General features: G+C 40.6%; 1 protein-coding gene and 1 non-coding gene across 6 annotated transcripts in view; one reads left to right on the top strand and one right to left on the bottom strand.

The window, feature by feature from the left end:
* Positions 1-20,580, bottom strand: part of Magi1 (membrane associated guanylate kinase, WW and PDZ domain containing 1) — a 593,004-nt gene that overhangs the window by 204,959 nt on the left and 367,465 nt on the right. The window lies entirely within an intron of this gene.
* Positions 18,975-19,106, top strand: LOC117715929 (small nucleolar RNA SNORA44). Its single transcript, XR_004607709.1, has one exon. It is a non-coding gene; the product is annotated as a small nucleolar RNA SNORA44 (small nucleolar RNA).

Genomic DNA, 20,580 nt, shown 5'->3' on the forward strand with positions numbered 1-20,580 from the left:
AACACAGGAGCTATGCCACACTGAGGGGGAAAAAATCTCTTTTTGGATTCACTTTCTTTGGTGAACTCATGAGAAGACTCATGGTCATTTCTCCTGAGTGAGCAGGAGGGAGAACAACAAAGACATTACCCTCATGTCACCTGACATCACAAAAAGAGACAGAGGCCTTCAAATACATGGGCCGAATAGTTCTAATACTTTTCTTAACCATTCTATCATGCCTTTTCTGGTTCTGACTCAGCATTTGTAATATGGGGCTCACCATGCTCTGAGGCTACCCTTGAACTGCTCAGCCTCATGAACAGCTCAAACACAGGTGTGTGTCCCCCAACAAGCCCACTCTTCCTTATTCTGAAGGGGCAGCTTGTGTGGCAAACTAATAACCTACTTTAAAACAAGCCTGTCTGAAAATTTTTGCTGTTTTGATCTGAATGATTTATCTTTCCTCTATAGAATACTAATTATCTACATGGCCATATCTACTCGGTACTTTAAAGTGTTGAATTTGTACTTTTACCATTGTTTTCTGAGGAAACATTTACGTCTATCATTTCTTAGTTCTAATGGTCTAATATCCCTATACTGCCAGATGCTGCTGCACATACTTCAATCCATTCCTGTTTAAATCTGCCCCAAGTCTCAATGAAGCAGGGATAGCTGTTTTCTTTTTATAGAGCAGAAAGTGGAGGCCAAGAGGCATTTATAAAACATATCTAGGGACTGGAGAGAGGACTCCGTAGTAAAAACACTTGTCATGTAAAAGCTGGTTGTATAGCTTGAGTATCTACCATCCCAGGAAATGGGAGGCAGAGGCAGGAACATCCTCACCAGCTCATACGTCAAGTGGTCTGGGGGGTGTGTGTGCTCGAGTCTGTAGCAGCAATAAATACAAAAGTAAATAAAGACCCTAACTCAAAGTGGAAACTGAGGAAAACCACCAAGGCTGTCCTCTGACCTACAAGATATGTCATAAAAAGCAATGCCCACACCCACATATGTAGAAATAGAGCACATACACACCTAAATTCATATGAATTGAGGCACAAATATGATTACAATACTTTTTAAAAAACAAAATGTAAGTTTCACTATATAAAGTATCATCTTCCCATGGTGATAGTAAAAGAGACTCTTTGGCATTTACCAGCATTGACTTCTTATCTCTTCCGGAAAAGTTGTATCCATGGTGATAGTGCAGGTAATACACTGCTTTCACTCACATCCCATAGTAAGGAGAGGTTACAGGTGCTAGCTAATAGTAGTTTGGGATTCTGAAGGAACTAGGCACATACAGTTACTTACAGGACTGGAGTATGGGTCACCTGTGGTCAGGTATAAAAGAAACACAGGCAAAAGGACACATGAAACACTGGAGGAGAAGTGAACAAGCCAATCAACCCACCTCATGCAAGATAACAACAGGTACTAAGGCAGGCTGAAATGGGAGGCCTCTTGACATTATGCCTACCAAGAACGTCTAGGGATCTATTGCAAATTTGCCAATGTCGAGGTCTGGGAGGAAGAGTTATCAGGCTTAGTCCAGAAAGAAACTAATAGATCAGCTAACCCAAACATCAAAGAAAATGACTCCCTCTTAACTCAACAGGATCTAACATCTCGGAAGAGGCAGCATAGCATCTAGGTATGTTTATGAAAACTTATCCAGCCAGGCAATGGTGGCGCACGCCTTTAATCCCAGCACTTGGGAGGCAGAGGCAGGCAGATTTCTGAGTTCAAGGCCAGCCTGGTCTTCAGAGTGAGTTCCAGGACAGCCAGGACTACACAGAGATACCCTGCCTCAAAAAACCAAAAACCAAAAAAAACCAAAAACCAACCAACCAACCAACCAACCAAACAAACTTATCCAGATGGGTTAACTGAGGTGGGAAGATCCACACCAGCTGTGGGCAGCACCCTCCATGGGCTGAAGTTCTGGACTGAATGAATAGGAGGACACAAGCTGAGCAGCAGCATCCATCTCTCTGCTTTGCGACGGTAACAGGGTGGACAGTTGTTTCAGGCTCTGGCTATCACATCTTCTGCACTGCAATGGAAGTTCCCAACTCTGAGTGCAGATGAGCCCTTCCTTCCTTAAGTTCCTTCTCTCAGGCGTCATCTAAGCAATGACAGGAGCAGTGAGAGGGATTCCTGGGGACACATGTTTACATGGCACAAATGGAATCAAGCCACGTATCCTTCCATCACTAATTCTTATAAATACAGGATTATCAGAGTGATAGATATGCAGAGAAAAGATGAAAAAGGCTGTTCTAGGGAACGGAATACTAGAACTTATGTTTTTCCCTAGTTCGTTAAAGGTTGGGTTGTTTATATTTTGTTGTCCTATTTTTTAAGTGTTGGGGATTGAACTCAAGACCTTGTGTGTGGTAGGAAGATACTTGAGGTCTTTAATGGTTAACAAAATCTTTTAATGCTACTAAGAAAACAAAGAAAAGTTGTATCTCTTCCCAATGTGGGAGAATCTGGATAGAGAGGTCTCTTGACAAGGTGTTTTGAATGCTACCCCCAGGTCCATGATCCTTTGCCCCAGCATCCAGCCCCCAGTTATGATATCCATGCTTAGGAGATATGAAACAAAAGACTCTGCAGAACTTAGGAGGAAGAAACCAGCAAAGGTTGAGCCTTAAAGAACAATCTACCACATCAGAGGAATTCAAAGCTTTAGTTTATTAATAGTTGCACAAAGAACAAGAAAGCTATCAGACAGAAAAGTCCAAAGCAGTGGCTTTCAACCTGTCTAATACTGTGACCCTTTAATATAGCTCCTCATGCTGTGGTGACCCCCAACAATAAAATTATTTCATTGCTATTTCCAAATCATAATTATCCTACTGTTATGAACCGTAATGTAAATATCTGATATGCAGGATATCTGACATGTGACCTCTGTGAAAGGGTCATTCAGTCCTCTAAAGGAGTCTCGGTCCACAGGTTGAAAGCTACTGGTCTAAATCAAAGATGTAAAAATCTAGATAGCCATTACCTTGAACTCAAAGGGGCCTGATGATTACCTATAATCTTGGAGGGGTAGGGAAGGTATTAACTCTGAAAACTGAAAAATATTGGGAATTTACTCCCATAGTACTTGCTTATTATAAAAGATTGCTTTTACTTCCATTTTGTTTCTTCAAGAATTCTTTTTAAAATTGAAAGGTAACAGCTGTATATGAGTCACAATGTAATGTTTAAATGCACATGTACACTGTGTAATGTTCAAGTCAAGATGAGTATATCTATTTCTTAAAGGATTTTTCCCTCCCTTCTCCTTTGTTTTGCTTTTTCAGTAATGGGCTCCTGTACCTAGGCTGGCCTCAGTCTCCATGTGGAGCTGAGGATGGATGACCTTGAAGTCCTAATCATCCAGCTTCTTCCTCTCTAGTGCTAGGACCATGGGTGCTACACCTAGGTGCATTTGCCATTTCTTTATGGTGAAAACAATAAAAAATTCTTTCTTCTAGCCTTTGGATGTACATGATACATGATCACTGTCTGTGGTCAGCTCACCATGCGACACAACCCCCCGAGCTTCTTTCTTCTATCTTACTAGAACCAGACAGGGCATCGTCGACTGGACAGGCTTGACACACTCCCTTCCATTTCTTTCCATTATTAAAAGACATGAGAGAAAGTGCATTGATAGATCAAAAACTAAAGCCCACTTCCATAGAGAAAAGACTCGGACTTTTATGTTCAAGTTGATAAAAGTCTGGGACTAATATATATATCATTTGTCTCAATATACAGTTGAGACTGAACCACCAGACAACATGTTTCTTATCAACATGTAAAGGGAGTTGAATATAAGTTTGCATTGCTCTGAACACCTTTATTAACAAACTGAAGCAGATTCAGCGAAGCCACAATTGGGCAGAAACACCTATGTCCACTTTTAACATGAACCTAGAACTCAGATATTAAATGTTTTTTCTAGGACATAAAACCATGAAACACATTATCAAATCTAAGGCATAAACTATAATTTCAGAAGAAAAGTATATACTGTCAATTAAATTACAAAATGCCACTGATTGTAGAGTGTGCTTTAATTCCTGGACCATTAAAGAGTAGGGAATCACACATCTTAGAATGGATGGTTATGGAAATACTTTTGTTTATAACAGAGTGTGGTAAACTGCCTTTTGTAAAAATTCATAGATAAGAACCTTGAAACTATCTCACATGGTAAAACTGATCTTTCTAACATGACTAAGGCCAGTACATAGCAAATTACTGAAATCAGATGCAAAAGGGCAAGAAATCAGACGAAAATTCATATAAGTTCAAAGTCCTTTACTTTAGCATGCACACATTCGTTGTCTAATCCATCTTTTAAAGTACACTGAGAATTTAGTTTTGGACCTAAACTCCCTGTTTGGGGCTCTTTCTTGGAGTAAATCATGCTTACATGTCAGAGTTTATGATTTCCAATTGTGGTTTATTTGAATGGAGTGATACTAGAGACAGTTGCAAAGCAATTTGAGTGTTTAAAAATTTTTAGAGACCTCATCTAAACCTAATTTCACAATGATTTTTAATCAGCCACCCTTTATTGGGACTTCTCAGAAGAATCTAATGACAAAGGACAACTCTCCTTTTCCCTCACTCATTACATCGCTGGTTTCCATGGCTCTTAATTAAGTCAAACACCTGTAGTAAAGGTGACAGGTACGAGCTGGGCTGGGAACACCATACACCTTGGGGGAAGGCAGCAGTGTACCTGATTGTTCCTGGGTTCTGAAGCTCCATGGTAATACCCTGCCAGTGAAGGGACTAATGCATCAGGATAATGGAGTTTTCTGGGGTGAAATCCTAAAAGACATCTCAACTTTCAGTGTGTTGTCTTTGCTCTCTTGTTTTGCAAAAGCAGATGCCACATCCTGAGGTCACTTAAGCAACCTTGTAGAGAAGTCCCTATGGCCTCCTGCCAACAGCCAGCAAAAAAAAAAAAAAAAAAAACCGAATCAGGCATGCAATGGGACATCGTGAGAGAATATCCTCCAGCTCTATCAAGCCTGTAGGAGACTGCGGCGACCCTGCTCACACATGCATTTTGAATTCATGATACTGACCACAGCCACTTGGCCATGCAACTGTCTTACAGACATGTTACAGAAACATGGCCATGTTTCTGTCTTACAGAACCTGTATGGGATACTGCATGTTTATCACTAATGTCATGAAAAGGATGGACAACTCACTTTACATTACCAGGAACCAATATATCCCCCTCCACTAGCTTGTGTACAGTCAGAAGGGGCCACCTTTCTGATGGAAAGGCTAAATGGCTAAACAGAATCTTTCTCAGAATGGCTTCCTAGCTTCCTTTACTATGAGGAGTTACTGAGTGACCTTTACATTCGAGATTCCTTCTCCCTTCATAATCACCCATTGCTCTTGGTTGAGTATTGTACTCAACTCAGAGGAGTAACTATGGAAGGAAGAAAGAATTGCCCAAAACAAATGGAAGTGGACATGGGGACACCAAGTCCCACCTCTGTACTTGTTAAGATCAAGATGGCCAGGGAGGGCTTATCACCTAGTCACCTACTAGGGGCTTCTGGGTTAGAGCTGCATGCAGGTCCTTACAGTCAGCTTGGTATCACCACTCTAGGTGAGAGTTAGGAAAGAATCTCTGAAGACCACACATGGGACTGACTCTGTTTCATCACACAACAAAGAAGGCAGAACAAACGAGAAAAAGACATACCTAGAAAAGACCAGCACTTCAAAACACTTACTCCATCCTTGTCTAAAAAGAAAATCCATTATCAGAAATATGACCAAAGCCTCCAGTGAAGGCTGATCTAAATAAAATATGTTTTGTGAAATGCAAAGAGAGCTAAAGTATGTTTGTGAGGTTATGTGGGGTGAAGCAAACCTCTAAGACCTTAAAACTCACAGCAGGGCAAGGGTGGGGTCTGATTTACAGTAACAAGAATAGATGTCTCTACTCAGATGTAGCCAACAAATCCTTTATTTCTTGTAAACAGCCTCTAAAACAATGTTATCATCTTAAGTTTATAGATAAGGACATGGGTAAAGTGTACAGGGCAAGGAGAAAGGCTTGGTGGAAGAGTACTTTGTATATATGATGCTTTGGGTTCAATTCCCAGCCTTACAAACAAAGACTAAAACAAACAAAACAGAATACCTTATCCAGATGCTCTACCCATAGGATGTATCCATCCCACTGCCCTTAAAATACCTCATCCAAAAGGCCACAGTTCCCTTGATCTCAGATGTTTCTCTTATTTCTAGTAAGTGTGGCTGATGCCCTTCTCTGCCTGCCTGTCTCCCAGATCATAGGACCATTCTCTCTCTTTGAATGAGAAGGTAGTAGGTTTCCACTACCTGTTTGGCTGAGTTTCAAAGGGGCAGGAAAGGGCTGGTGAGATGGCTCAGTAAGTAAAGACACTTGTTGCCATTCCTGAAATCCATGTGGTAAAGAGAACCAAATCCCACAGGTTGTTCTCTGACCTACACACATGCACGCGCACGCACTGGCACATTGCAGCACATACTGTGCACACATGTACAAAAAATAAATGACTGTTTCTTAAGAATTAAGGGAAAGAAGCTAGGTGTGATTGCTAATGACTTACTTTCAGTACTTGGAGAATGAAAGGAGAAGAACAGGAGTCTGAGGCCAACCTGGGCTACATGAAATACTGTTGTGTAGAAGAGGAAGCCCAGAATGAAATGTGTGTGCAAATTTGGACAGTATATATGGAAACTATCAACTGCAGTTTCCTCCTCTGGGAGGAGTATAGTGTGAGATTACGCTCCAACAAATCTCCTATGAGATGAGATAACCTGCTGTGGCTGCCTGTGTTGTTTAAATTGGAATGGGTCCACAGGCTCAAGTATTTGAATGCTTAATCACACGGGAGTGGTACTATGAGATGGATCAGGAGGTGTGGCCTTGTTAGAGTAGGTGTGGCCTTGTTGGAGAAAGTGTGTCACTGGGGGTGGGCTTTGAGGTTTCTAATTCCAGCACCAGTGTTCCCCTAACCCGCTGATCAGGATGTAGCTCTCCACTACTGCTCTAGTGCCATGTGTGCAGCCATGCTGCCACCATGATGACAATGTGACTGGACCTCTGAAACTCTAAGCAAGCCCCCAATGAAATGCTTTCTCTTCTAAGAGTTGCCTTGTTATGGTGTCTCTTCCCAAGAATAGAAGAGGGACTACCACAGTGTTTCTACATCAGAAACATGGCCCACCCAGCTGTTCTGTATGTGTGTCTGAAGTTCTGTCCCTTCTTCAGTCCCTCAGTGCCCAGTCAAGTTCCCAGACCAATCTGTGAAATGACAAAGGAACCTGACTCAAATCAGGAAGAGCAGAAGGAAGAAGGCTACAGGGAGAAATGACAGAGAAAATCAGAGCTCAGAGTCAGGGTCCTAATGTCGAAACGTGGACAGTCAGTCTCCCTTTCTCTCTGCTTGACACCTTTACTGCTTCAGCCACGGTACTGGCCAAAGAAGGGCAAAGCGACCAGAACGGAGAATGGAGAACACAAGGGACCCCTCACAAACATGGAACGGTTCCCTGCCTCAGACAAAGCTGCAAAAGTAGATAAATCTCTTAGGAAAGAAAAGAGAGAGAGGGGTAGGGGCAGGACAGATCTATTTTAAAGCTCCCTTCCTTTACAATCACAATGTGCTTTTACAAGTGTCCTGATTTGGACGCTTCCACTGCCATCTTCTGCCCCTGTTTTTGGCCTCCTTCCACGTCTAATTCTGAATTTTCTTCTTCACTGAATAGATCCAGCCAAGGCAAAGAGACAATTATATGGCAGAAGAATGAATGAGTTTTTTTTTTTTAAAGATCTCTTATAAATAACTATCTGCAGAAATCTTGAAATAACTGTGGAAAAAGAATTGTCATCCAATCTACAATACTAACAATATAAAGACCAGAGAAATAAAAAATAAAAATAGTAGGCCATGTAATGGCTATTCAACAGTCCGCTGGGAAATTAAAAATAGGCACAGTCTCATCCCAAGTTCAATAGCAACCTAAAGATTTATTTGCTTAACAGTTTGATTTCCTAATAGTATTCTAACCTGCAGCCAAGGTCTTTAGCAGAGGGACCACTTGTCAAAAATGCTCTCAAAGAGCTTCACTAATGTTTTATCATCATTAAATGCCTGTGACAGAATAGATCTCCTGGCTCCTCACTGCCAACCAACAACATGGCTCCAAAGGCTTTACAGCCAGTGTAGTGACAGTGTTAAAAACAGATGAGCCAGCACAATCACAGCCAGAGTACTGGCTCCCCGGAGAACATGACAACAGACCTACAGCCAAGGCCAGCTGAACTGCTGAGATAGGGTGGCAAGCTGGATACTCATCAAAGGTGCCAGCTGAAAACCATCAGCAATGTGCACACAAATGCATGGACATGTGTGCATATATGTAATTTAATAAAGACTTACACACATTTCCAGTGACAACTGAGCAACAGGAAACACATTATCTAAGGCATCCTTCTCATTCCATGTTTCCTGTCAGGAGAAGCTGCAGCTTGTGTTACAGGAAGGACAGCTCTAGCTGAAAATAAATTCCACAGTTTTATCAACAGTCTACCCTTGTCTTGGCAACCATTCATAATATAAAGCCAAAAAACAATGCCATTACTAATTAGGAACTACCAATGGCCAAGGATATTTTGCAAGTATATATAAGAACAGTGATAGCCATTTGTGTTCTTGCTTGTTCCCTAGGATGACAGTTAGATAATACCACTCTCCCTAGAAACATTCTTGGTGGCAAAGAAGGCAAGTAGGAAAGGAACTGTGCTTGCTTTGCAATCATGAAGTCCCAAGTTCAGATTCCCAGCACCCAAATAAAAGCTAGGTGTGGTCAGGCATTTGCCTATACTTCCAGGGCTGTGGGTAGAAACAGGAAGATTACAGGTGCCTGTGGGAGCCAACCTAGATTCAGGCTTAGCAACCAAGTCTGCTTCTCAGTTTGTATGATAAAACAAGACCAAAAGAAACATGCCATAGCAAAGGCTTAAGTTGACTTACACTTCTAGGTCATCATCACTGAGGAAAGTCAGAGCAGGATACAACCTAGCATCACTTGCCCAGAGGTAGCTCCACTAACTGTGACAACCTCACCCCACCCGCCATCAATCATAAATCAAGAAAATGCCTCGAAAACCACAGGCCAATTTGGTGAAGGCAATTCCTGAATTGAGGCTCCCTCTTTCCAGGTTACTCTAGTTTGTACCAAGTTGACAAAAATTGACCAGTATGTTGAGAGCACATGCACACACACACACACACACACACACACACACACAGAGGTCAGCGGGAGAGAGGAAAGAAACCATCGTTGGACATATTATATAATATATACATACATACATACATACATACATACATACATATATATATCCAGAATAGGGTACATAGCAGGTGACCTAAAGCTGCCACAAGGAAGATCGGAGGAACCAAGTCCTTACCAATCACATGACAGCTGTGTTAAGTGTCAAGAGGAAAATATCACATGTTTATTTTACAAAAGTAGTGTATGGAGCAAGTTACATTAATATAGATGGACAGGGCACTCACCTGAACACACCATCTATGTACAGAGGAAGAAACATAGGAGTGGTTATCAATCTAGATATAATAACAATGACTAAGCATCTGGGTACAGGGTGACTTTAACTGTAAGTAGCACAGGGCAAACAGTACACACTTCACAGTAATGACACAGGGAAGCTTGCTTCCAAAGTCACTTGAAGCTCTGGCGGAAGGGACAGCATTAACTCTGAGGTCAAGCTTTACTTCCAGGTCATGCGGGTTTTTGCTTATTCCACTTGGAATGTGGGTCAGGTGCTGTGCTCACACTTGTGCTCACACTCAAACTTAACATGATAAACAGAGAGCACGCTGGACCATTTTCCATTAGCAATACTGTCAAGACTGCAGAGACACACTTGTACCTGTTAAAAGTGTTACAGTGTCCCAACAGGAGTCTAAAACTTGCAGCATGTGGCTGGATACCTCTAATGGATGTTGGGACAGTCTTTGTCTCTACCTGGCTATACCTCAACCTTCACTGCATTCAGTTCCAAGTAAGCCCTGAACCTGGGAAGTGTAAACAGGAACATTCCACATGACCCATCCAGCCCCACAAAAAAACAGGCAGGCTGTGATGGTATCTAAAGCTAAAGAAAATAAAAGAGAAAAAAATTTAAAAAGGAAAAGAAAAAGAAAAAAAGGCCTCCAAACTAATAAACAAACAAACAAAACTCAGGAAAGGTTCTGATCTAAAAAGCACTAAGAGAATCATGCTCCGAATAATTTTATCAGGTCGAAGAGGCTGATTAAAGAAGAAAGGAAGATGAGGCAGCGGCAAAGGATCTTTGTACTCTGTTGTAACAGATCCCACTGGTGTGTTATATTTACATTTAATTTAGGCTGAACACAACCCTAGCAAATCTCTTCAGCAGTTAAATGTTGCCTTCAAAGGGACACCAGGACATAAATCCCAGAGTCAGCATCCATGCCAGCATCCACAAAGTAATCTTTAAGAACACGGTCCCAAGGGTACCTGTTTACCAGAGAAAGGGCACAAGCAGAGAGGCAATTAATGTGAAGGGCTGGTGAAGGACCAAGCATGCATGGAAGCTCAGCTTTTCATTAATGCTTCCCAGTCAAGGAAGAGGGATAAGTAGGAGGTGCTCGCTCACACTGAGGCAGAAACTGTCCCTAATCTTCTTTTTGACTTCTAGTTTTCTTTTCTCTGTCTCCTTCTCTTATTCTTAAGTCTAAACAGGGTTTCTCTATGTGTAGCTCTGGCTGTCCTGTAACTCGATCTGTAGACCAAGTCGGCCTTGAACTAGAAAGTTAAAGGCATGCACCACTACTGCCTGGCTATTATTTCTGACTCTTCATAGTACCTAAACCAAAAATTTTTGATTACACACACACACACACACACACACACACACACACACACTCATTCACATACACACACCCTCTACTGGTTGTACTTTAGAGTCAGCCCTTAATGTATTTATCCAAACACTCTGGGAACTCCCTGCTATGAGCTATGAAGGAAACTCTAAGCCATAATCAAATTAAGGAACATAGTAGACCCACACCTAACGTGAATCGACCTGACTATATATCTCTGCAATGTATATGTGTATATGTGTATGTATGCATATATACATAGTATGTATGTATGTATGTATGTATGTATATGCCAAGCAGGGAGCTTATGTTCCACAAAATGACTAGTAAGACTCTCAAGGTTTGTAAAATATAAAGTGAAGTATACATTTAGACTTCCTTTAAACATGGGTGAAAAAAAATACCGAAATGTGCTAAGTAGATGAAGTATCACATATCTATGATGGAATATTATTCACTGTGAAAAGAAGGAATTTGACATGGGATTCAGTTCCCAGCACTGGAGCATGGGGGAGAAGTGGGGTGGAGGGAGTGGGGGATGATAAGGCAGAACAGACTAGATCAGGTATTTACTGTATTCCAGGAACCATCCTCAATACTTTACAGTAGTGTCCCACCAAATCTGCACTCTAAGGAAGAGAGTACTCAAGGGACAGGAAAAAAGCCAGTGTTCCAAGAGCAAGTTCATTGCCTGCTGTGTTGGACAACCAACTGTCAAGTCACTGCTGTCCTCTCTAGTGGAAGACTGATGTCTACTTAAAAACATCATAAGGTAATAAGCGGCTACCTGAAAAACGTGGAGAAGGGACTGAGAGGCCTGAGTTGCTATGGTCCTGGAAGCAGAAGGTGTGGTTAGTTTAAATTGCCACTACCAGATTATGCACATACAGTATTATGCACTGCTGTCTTATACTAATCCTTATACCAGTGTTGTCCAAAGTGGGAAATCAAAGGCCCATGGATGTCCAGATTCAAGTTTAGACCTGATCAGTGACAAAAAGCCCACATCCTTCGCATTACTGAGAAGACTAATCATTATTGTCAACTTGGCTGGCTCTCAATGACCTAGGAAGCACACCTCTGGGCCTATCTTTAAGAGTGAGTTTACAAAGAAGTTTAGCTGAGAGAGACTGACCAACCTGAACATGAGTGGCAGATGACCGAGATGACCTGTGCAGCCTACAGCAGTTTCCATGACTAAGCCTGGTAGGGTATTTCCCCACTCCCAATTTGCTTATATATTAACCACAACTGTTTTCCCTTCACCAGGCAGAGAAGCCATCACCACACAGACCATCCAACCCACAAGCTGAAAATATCTGCTAAAGGACTTTGAAGAAAAAGGTTTCTAACCCCTGATCGATGTAGACAATCTGATTCAATCTGTAATATTACAGATCACAAGAATGATGTCCAAAAATATATTTCTGTCCACTTACAATCTATAGTCAGAACTGAAATGCTAAAGTAGCATTTACTGTAGCATCAAAAATATATAATATTAAAAACTAAATCTGACCACACAGTGAAAGGAAAGAATACTCTTGAGACTACACACACACACACACACACACACACAAATATCAAAACAAAAAAAATTAAAAGGAAAAACCAATACTTTTATAAAGATCACCTTATTTGGGGACAGAATATGCATGCATGCGTGCAGTGTTGTAAATATAAACAAGAAGCCTGCCTGGGACAGGAAATCACTGTACCACTTAGCCAGACACCTGGCCCCATGGGAATATTGTTAAAGTATAAATTCTCCCCAAATAGATCCATGTTTACATATTCAATGCGGTCCTCACTAAAACTCCACTTACATTTGGAGCACTGCAAACAGGAGCTCTAAAATTCATGCAGAGCTTCCCTGAAGAAGGTTTTCAGCCACCAAAATATACTTGAAGATGGACAAGAAGGTTTAGAACCAATTTCAAGATTCTCAATCACCAACACACTACCCTACTCTGTAAAAGAACAGAGAATCCAAATATTCACTTGCATGGTATATATGGCTCAAAGTTACAGACAGAGATACAAATACAATCCACTGGAGGAATGAAACATTTTCAAGAAATGGTAGAACAACTAAATGTTTAATGTTTCCACATTAAGAGGAAATGAACAAAAGGCCAAACCAAAACCCAGTAAGCACAAAAACGTGTGACAGCACATGCCTTGAATCTCAGCACTGTGAGGCAGAGGCCGAGGCAGGCCCACATCTATGACTTCAAGGCTGGCCGGGTCTACCCAGCGACTACCAGACCAGCCAGAGCTCCACAGTGATACTCTGTCTCCACACCTCTGACTTCACTAACTGCTAACTGAGTAACTAACTAACTAAATAATCAAACAAACAAAAAATAAAAATAAATCAGAAACATAAAAGGAAAATCCCAAACTACAAAATGTACAGAGGAAATAAGAGAAAACCCTTCTGAGCTTCTATTTCAGGAAATGTAATACCAAGAGCATGATCCCTACAAGGGGTAATCTGGACTGCCACAAAATCCAAGCTTCTATCCTCTACAAGACAGTATAAAAGCAGAAAAACACTGAGCATAGCAAACCAAATATTTGATAAGCAACATTTATTGAGACGATGTAAAAAAGTTCTAGAAATGCATTAAGAAAACAAAATACGCTGCATAAAAGGAGCAAAATATTTCAATATAAGCTTTAAAAAAGAAGATGCATGAAAAGCAAATGAGGACACGAAAAGCTCAACATCATCTGCTATCAACAATGAAGTAGCACTATGCACTATAAAAGGATTGATTAAAGTTAGAAAAACTAGCCAAGGGGCTGAGTGCTTCACTGAGATGCTTCAGTGGTTAAGAGTCATACTATTCTTGCAGTGGACCTGGATTCAATTCCCAGCAGCCACCTTAGACAGCTTACAAATGACTATCTATCAAAAGTCCCTCAGCTGGTACAGCACTCGCTCGCACACCTCTTCACAGACACCACATCATCATCATCATCATCATCAGCAGCAGCAGCAGCAGCAGCAGCAGCAGCAGAATAATAATAATAATAATAATAATAAAATATTATTATTATATTATATAATATATAATATATTACATAATATATAATAATATTATAATAATATTATTATAATAATATTATATTATAATATAATATAATAATAATAATAATTATTATTATTATTATTATTATTAAAAGGCTGGCCAAGCTGACCTGTTTAAAATGTGGGAAAACTGAAATCTTACAGGTTTACAGGTGGAAATGGAGCATGCAACAGGCCCTCTGGAAATGTTGGTGTTTTGCTTAAATTTTTCAGATAGAGTAACATCCAGTCATTCCACACCTAGATTCTTATAGAAGAGAAATGGAAGCCTAAAACCACATAAAGACTTACTTGCAGATGTTTACAACAGCCCCAAAACAGAAACAACAGACATTTCTACCAGCACAGAAGTAGGTAAATGATGGCATCCCCATATAAGAAGCACGATTCTACTTGGCAATTAAACAGTAAACTACAGCTATATCCTACAACATGAATGGATCTCAAAGAATTATGCCAGTGAATAAAGCATAATTCACCATTTATGCTTTGATTGAAGCCAGGCTGGTTCCTTCACAAAAAGAATACATATTGAATGACTTCATTCGTGTACAATTTCTAAGAAAAGCAAACTAATGCACAGTAGTAGAACATACGTACCGGGGCTGGAGAGACGGCTCAGCACTTAAGAGCCCTGACTGCTCTTCCAGAGGACCAAAGTTCAATTCTAAACTCACATGATGGCTAACAGCCACCTCTAACTGCAGTTCCAACGGACCTATCACCCTCTTAGCATCTCTGAAGGAACTGCACAGACATACACACAGTCAAAAAACATAAAAGAAAATTTACAAAAAAAATTACATATCATTTGTAGGAATGAGAAAAGTATAGGGTAGAGAAGAGTAATTACACATAGGTACAAAAAAAACCTTATACAAACAAAACATGAATGTGGTTTTGTTCTATCCCATTTCCTGGTCTTGTTAATGCTGCTTGGTTTAACTCCTGAGTACCAGTCATCCCCCTGTTTCAGCATTTCAAGCAGCTAGGACTAAAAGCTATAAAACTGGGCCTATGTTTTTGATCAGTCTTAATTATAGTGGCTTCAAATTTTTTCACACACTAAATATAAGCAATACATTGTATATAAAAATCTATCTCAACAAAGAAGTTTTTAAAGGTCTTCACTGTAAGTTAAATTTTAACTGTTTCCTAATTACCTGGTGCATTAACAAATACAGGCTTTTTGTACAATTGTACTTACAAACTATGTGATCAACATTTTAACCTAAATTTCTTCACTTTCTGTCTCTTTCTCCTATCTGAGTCTCCCAGCAATCAAGCCACCATGTATTAGGAATCTCTTTAGCAATTCTAATAGCTGTTTTCTAAAGATTCATTTCTGGGCACTAATGCAATCAACATAATTATAATAAAGCATGTGACATACTAGCATGAAAATCAGTGGTGATCCTGTCATTCCCATGCAGATACTGCTAATAAGACACTGTGTTCTTGTCTCTAGATAAGGGATCCTCATTCTAACAGACTGGAGTTAGTCCCGCCTCTGCTACTCCAGAAGTTTGGTGTATGCTGCTGACTACAGAAAGCAAACACTTGTTTTCATCCTTATTTGGCTTTCTCTGGGTCATCCTGTTGACTTGTGACAATCAAAGAAAATGATCATTATATTTCTGTCCTTGAATTTAAATAACGATTTCCTCTAAGAGCCAATTTAGGACTCATACATTCCAGGAAGCCTCCTATTGACTAAACTCAGGTTGTAACAAGCCTGATGTTTTCTGAATCCTTTCAATGTTCTTCTATGCTCAACATGACGACACTCATAATCTGCTGCCAAGATCATCCTTGGGGCAGCTCTCTTCTCACCTTAAAAATTGGTGAGCCAATATTTATATTGAAGAGTTATCATGGGGACTAGGAATGACGTATAGTTACCATTGGGATGCATGCTGCGAGAACACACAGATTTGCTTAATTTATATAATTCAAGCACTCAGAACAGGGCTGGTATTCAGTAAATGTTCAATAAATATCTATTGAATAAAGGAATATGTAAAAGGCCTTTCACGTACTGAAACACACACACAAAGAAGTTCAATCCATAGTTCAGTCAGTGTTCTGTAAGAGCTGAATTTGTAAAAATCACTTTAAAGGTTCTTTATGTCACTTATAATCAATTTCTAAAGTCACAAACAGAGCCAAACCATGAGGGAAGAAAAGGATGCATGATCTTGGCTCTCCAAAGATTTAAAAAAAAAAAGGAAAAAAACTTTAGTAATTTCAAGTAAGAACAGTTGATACAATACACTAAACACACACACATACATGGAGGGAGGGGAGAAGAAACCTAGTTAGTGCAAAGAATCTTTGATGAAGTTATGTCTTAGTTAACTTTCAATTGAAATCTGAATAGACAGGATGACTGAGACAATTTATAGAAGAAAGTGTTTAACTGGGGCTTACAGTTTTAGTGGATGAGTTCAGGACCATCATTGTAGGGAACATAGCAGAAGGCAAGCATGGCCTTAGAGAAGTATCTGAGAGTTTACTCCTTGACTCACAGAAGTGTCAGAGGGTGGTGATGCATGCCTTTAATCCCAGCACTCTGGAGATACAGGCAGACAGATCTCTGAGTTCAATTCAGCCTGATTGATCTACAGAGTGAATTCCAGGACAGGCAGGACTACATAAAGAAACCCTGTCTTGAAAAATAACAAAACAAAACAGAAGAAAATTGATCCACACAAACAAAGGGCAAAAAAAAAGACAGGGAGTGGTGTGGGCTTTTGAAACTTCAAAGAACACCTTCTCCAATAAGGCCACACCTCCTAATCCTTCCAAAGTAGTTCTACCAACTGGAGACCAAGTACTTGAATATATGAGCTAATGACGGTGATGCTCATTCAAATCAAGACAAGTAAGATTTATATGAAGGAAATATCAGTACCAGAGCCATGTCGATACTCATAGACATTGTAGGATAAAAGAAAAAAGCATTAATTCTCATCCACCTGTACTTAAAATATTGTAGTTTACTTTAAAATTTTTATGTGTTTGTTTGTTTATTTTGCCTGTGTGTATGTTTGTGCACCATGTGAGTGGCTGTTACTCAGAGAGGCCAGAAGAGGGCATTGGATCCCCTAGAACTGCAATTACAGAGTGTAATAGTCATATAAAGGCTGGAAATCAAACCAGGGTCCTCTGGAAGAGTGGTTAGTACTCTACACTACAAAGCCATCTCTCCAGACCCTTGAAATACTTTTAAAAACATATCCAAAAGTAATAAAATGATTTCCTAAGTTTTTAAGTACTATTAAATTGTGCACCTCTCTTACTTTATCCAAATTACCCATTTGCATAAAAGTTAACACTGTCTTAGAAGAGTACAATTTAAACTCTACCAAATCCAGTAGTCTACTCTGCTGAAGCTCAATGCAGCATGTCTGTTCCCTGTGTGAGAAAAGCTCACTGCATCTGCAGGTGAGCCCCAGGATGAAGCTGGATTATGTTTAAGGATTGACAGTGTAGATGAGGTCAGTACTGATGTGGAGAGATTTGTGTCTCCCAGCTCAGTCTTCCTCTGGGTTCGGCCTGTAGGGTGTTATTCCTCTCCACCCCCAGCATTCCTTCTTGTGAGTGATGGCTGCATCACACATGTCTCAGTGTATCTGCCTCAATCTCACACATTCTCACACATGCACATACTTGGCTTGTGTCCTATGAATGAGTAAATATGACAATGAGATGCTCCTGGGAAGGCAACAGTGCCCACCCCACCACACTTTAGCTCTCTACTCAGCTACCCTTCAAGCTGAGGGAGGGTTCTGCCTGTAGTCAGGAGCCTGAGCTCTTACAAATCACTAGCAAAGTCCTCAAAGCACCAAGACCAAAGCAACTCTGGCACACAGGCTATGCATCATCTCATTTGCTTTCCTTAAGCAGTCATATTTTGTTGCTTACTAAAAATTCACAGTTTTATCCTGAGATGAAGTAGCACCATTTCTGCCAGGAATCTCATGCAGAAACATGGTTCTGTTTTGTTTCTGGACATATTTGATAATTGAAGGAAGCCATCTTATCAGCACTCTTATTGGAGGAAGAAGAGGAGGAGGAGAAAGAAGAGGAGGGAGAGAAAGAGGAAGAAGAGGAAGAAGAGGAAGAAGAGGAAGAGGAGGAGGAGGGGATTTTCAACCAGCTCTTAAGAGGCACGATAAAGAAGATACAGAGAAGCATTTTTTGCAGGTTCCAAATCCCACTTGCAACATTGATCCAACACCAGAAATGGAAGAGATGGATGCCAAATGCTATTGAGCATAAATAATCCTGTATGAAAACTTGGTCACAAGGGCAAGTAAGTCTTCCTGGTCCAAGAGTCTCTCAATAAGAACAGATGCCCCCTGCAAGCTCTCTAAATCTGCTGCATTCTGGGAGTCTACAAAAGAGGAGACACACTTGGCACTGAAACTCCCATGGCAAAAATGAGACTGGACAGCTGGGTTAATGTAATCGGCCATAAAGTAACAGCCTTGAAGTACTGCCCAGCCCCACTACTGTGTGAGTCCTGGAGTCAAGAGTGTCAGATTCTATGAGTATAACAGAGGAATCTTCCAGATGAAATAACAAACACTTAACAAAACCCAGTATCACAATGGCACTGAGGTGATGAAGCCATCAGGTTGGACCCTCCAGCAGAGCTTCTGCTGAGGTACCACAGCAACTCTGTTGCCCAGTGGTTGGACCGTTGAGCCCCAGACAGACAGACATGTGAACTTTGTACCTGCTATGGTGAGTGGGAGAGAACTCTCTACCTGCTATTAGACACCATCTCATCAAACTTGCTTTGCAAAGAGGAACTGACAGTCAAAACATTCAGTTCTAGATCCTCAGACACTATAAAGAGATGAGAAAGATGAATAAAGTCTGATTTGTAAAGACGTTACTAACCCAGAGAATGACAGCATGTTTCCAAGGGCTTTGGCTGAGTTATAGTCATGGAATCTCCAACTATATCACAGAGTGAAATGGAGATACTTTGACAGCTCAGGTCAGCACAGTACCCGTGGCTGTTACTCATTTTTCTTGGAAGGTAGAAGGGAGAATGGAAATGGCCTATACAAATGACATAAAACATAGACTGTGTGGTGGTTTGAGTACTCTTGGCCCAGGGAGTAGCACTATTTGGAGGGGAGGCCTTGTTGGAGTAGGTGTAGCTTTGTGTGCTACTACAGGAATGGGCTTTAAGACCCCAGACCTAGCTGCCTGAAAGGCAGTCTTCTCAGCTCCTCTTGCACTACACCTGTCTGGACACTGCCATGTTCCTGCCTTGATGATCATGGACTGAACCTCTGAATCTGTAAACCAGCCTCAATTAAATGTTGTCCGTTTGTAGGCCTCCAACGGAAGGTGTGGCCCAGATTAAAGGTGTACCACCATGCCTGGATCTGGAGCTTGCTTTATCCCAGGCAGACCTTGAATTTAGATATCTGCTTGCCTCAGTCTACTGGGATTCAAGGTGTGTACTACATTGCCTGGGCCTAAGCTTTTCATGGCCACTATACCTCAAGATCTCCATGTCAAGATGCAGGTCAGAAGCCTGTGTTTTCCAGCCTCAAGATCTGGATCACAGGTATGCCCTCTATTTCTGGATTGTAGTTCATTCTAGATGTAGCCAAGCTGACAACCAGGAATAGCCATCACAGACTGATGAATGGATAATGAAAATGTGTTGCATTTATACAATAGAATAATGCTCAACTTAGGAAAAATGAAATTTGCAGGCTAATGGACAGAACTGGAAGCCATCGTCCTGAGTAAGAAAATTCAGATGAAGAAAGACAAACCATGTACTGTGCTTCCTCTCAAATATACATATTGCCTTCTAAGCTTTAGATAGGTGTGTTTCATTTGGAATGTCCACTCAGATTAGGAAACTAGTAAAGGGCCATGTGAAAGAAGGGAGTCTTTCATCCAAGGGGAGACAGAATATAATGGCAGAGAGAAAAATGAGGGAATATGGGGAGCAATAACAGTAAATTCCTTTTGAAAAAGCCACATGGCAATATTACAGGAGAAGATAATGTATGTATGTATGTATGTATATACATATGTACATGCACATACCCTGTAATCATTGGCTATCAAATAAAACTTGCAGAACAGGAATGGGTTAATTCTTTTTGAGTCGTTGGCCAATAGGGTCCCATAGACCCATGTTACAGGTTATTATCAGTGATTTTGGTTTCCCTCCAGAAGTTGATGGTAAGATCCTATCACTGAACACACCACACCTTTGAGTTTAGTAAACAAAACTTGAGTAATTCCAGCTTCAGATGACAACCCAAATTAAATGGGGAAATTCTCTTGAAGCCCACTTCTATATGAAGACCTAAAGCTATTAAGGACTCCTGAGAGAGGGAGAATGTGTATTCCTCAGGGATGAGTCCCCTAAGTGGTTAGCCAATACCAAGTGGTCAGCCTTTGAAACATACATATAAGTAACACTAAATAGACTTAGGTTGTATTTATGCATATAGTTACATATATATCTGTGCTAGATAGTTT

Source organism: Arvicanthis niloticus, chromosome 9, assembly GCF_011762505.2.
Source record: "Arvicanthis niloticus isolate mArvNil1 chromosome 9, mArvNil1.pat.X, whole genome shotgun sequence".
NCBI lineage: Eukaryota > Metazoa > Chordata > Mammalia > Rodentia > Muridae > Arvicanthis > Arvicanthis niloticus.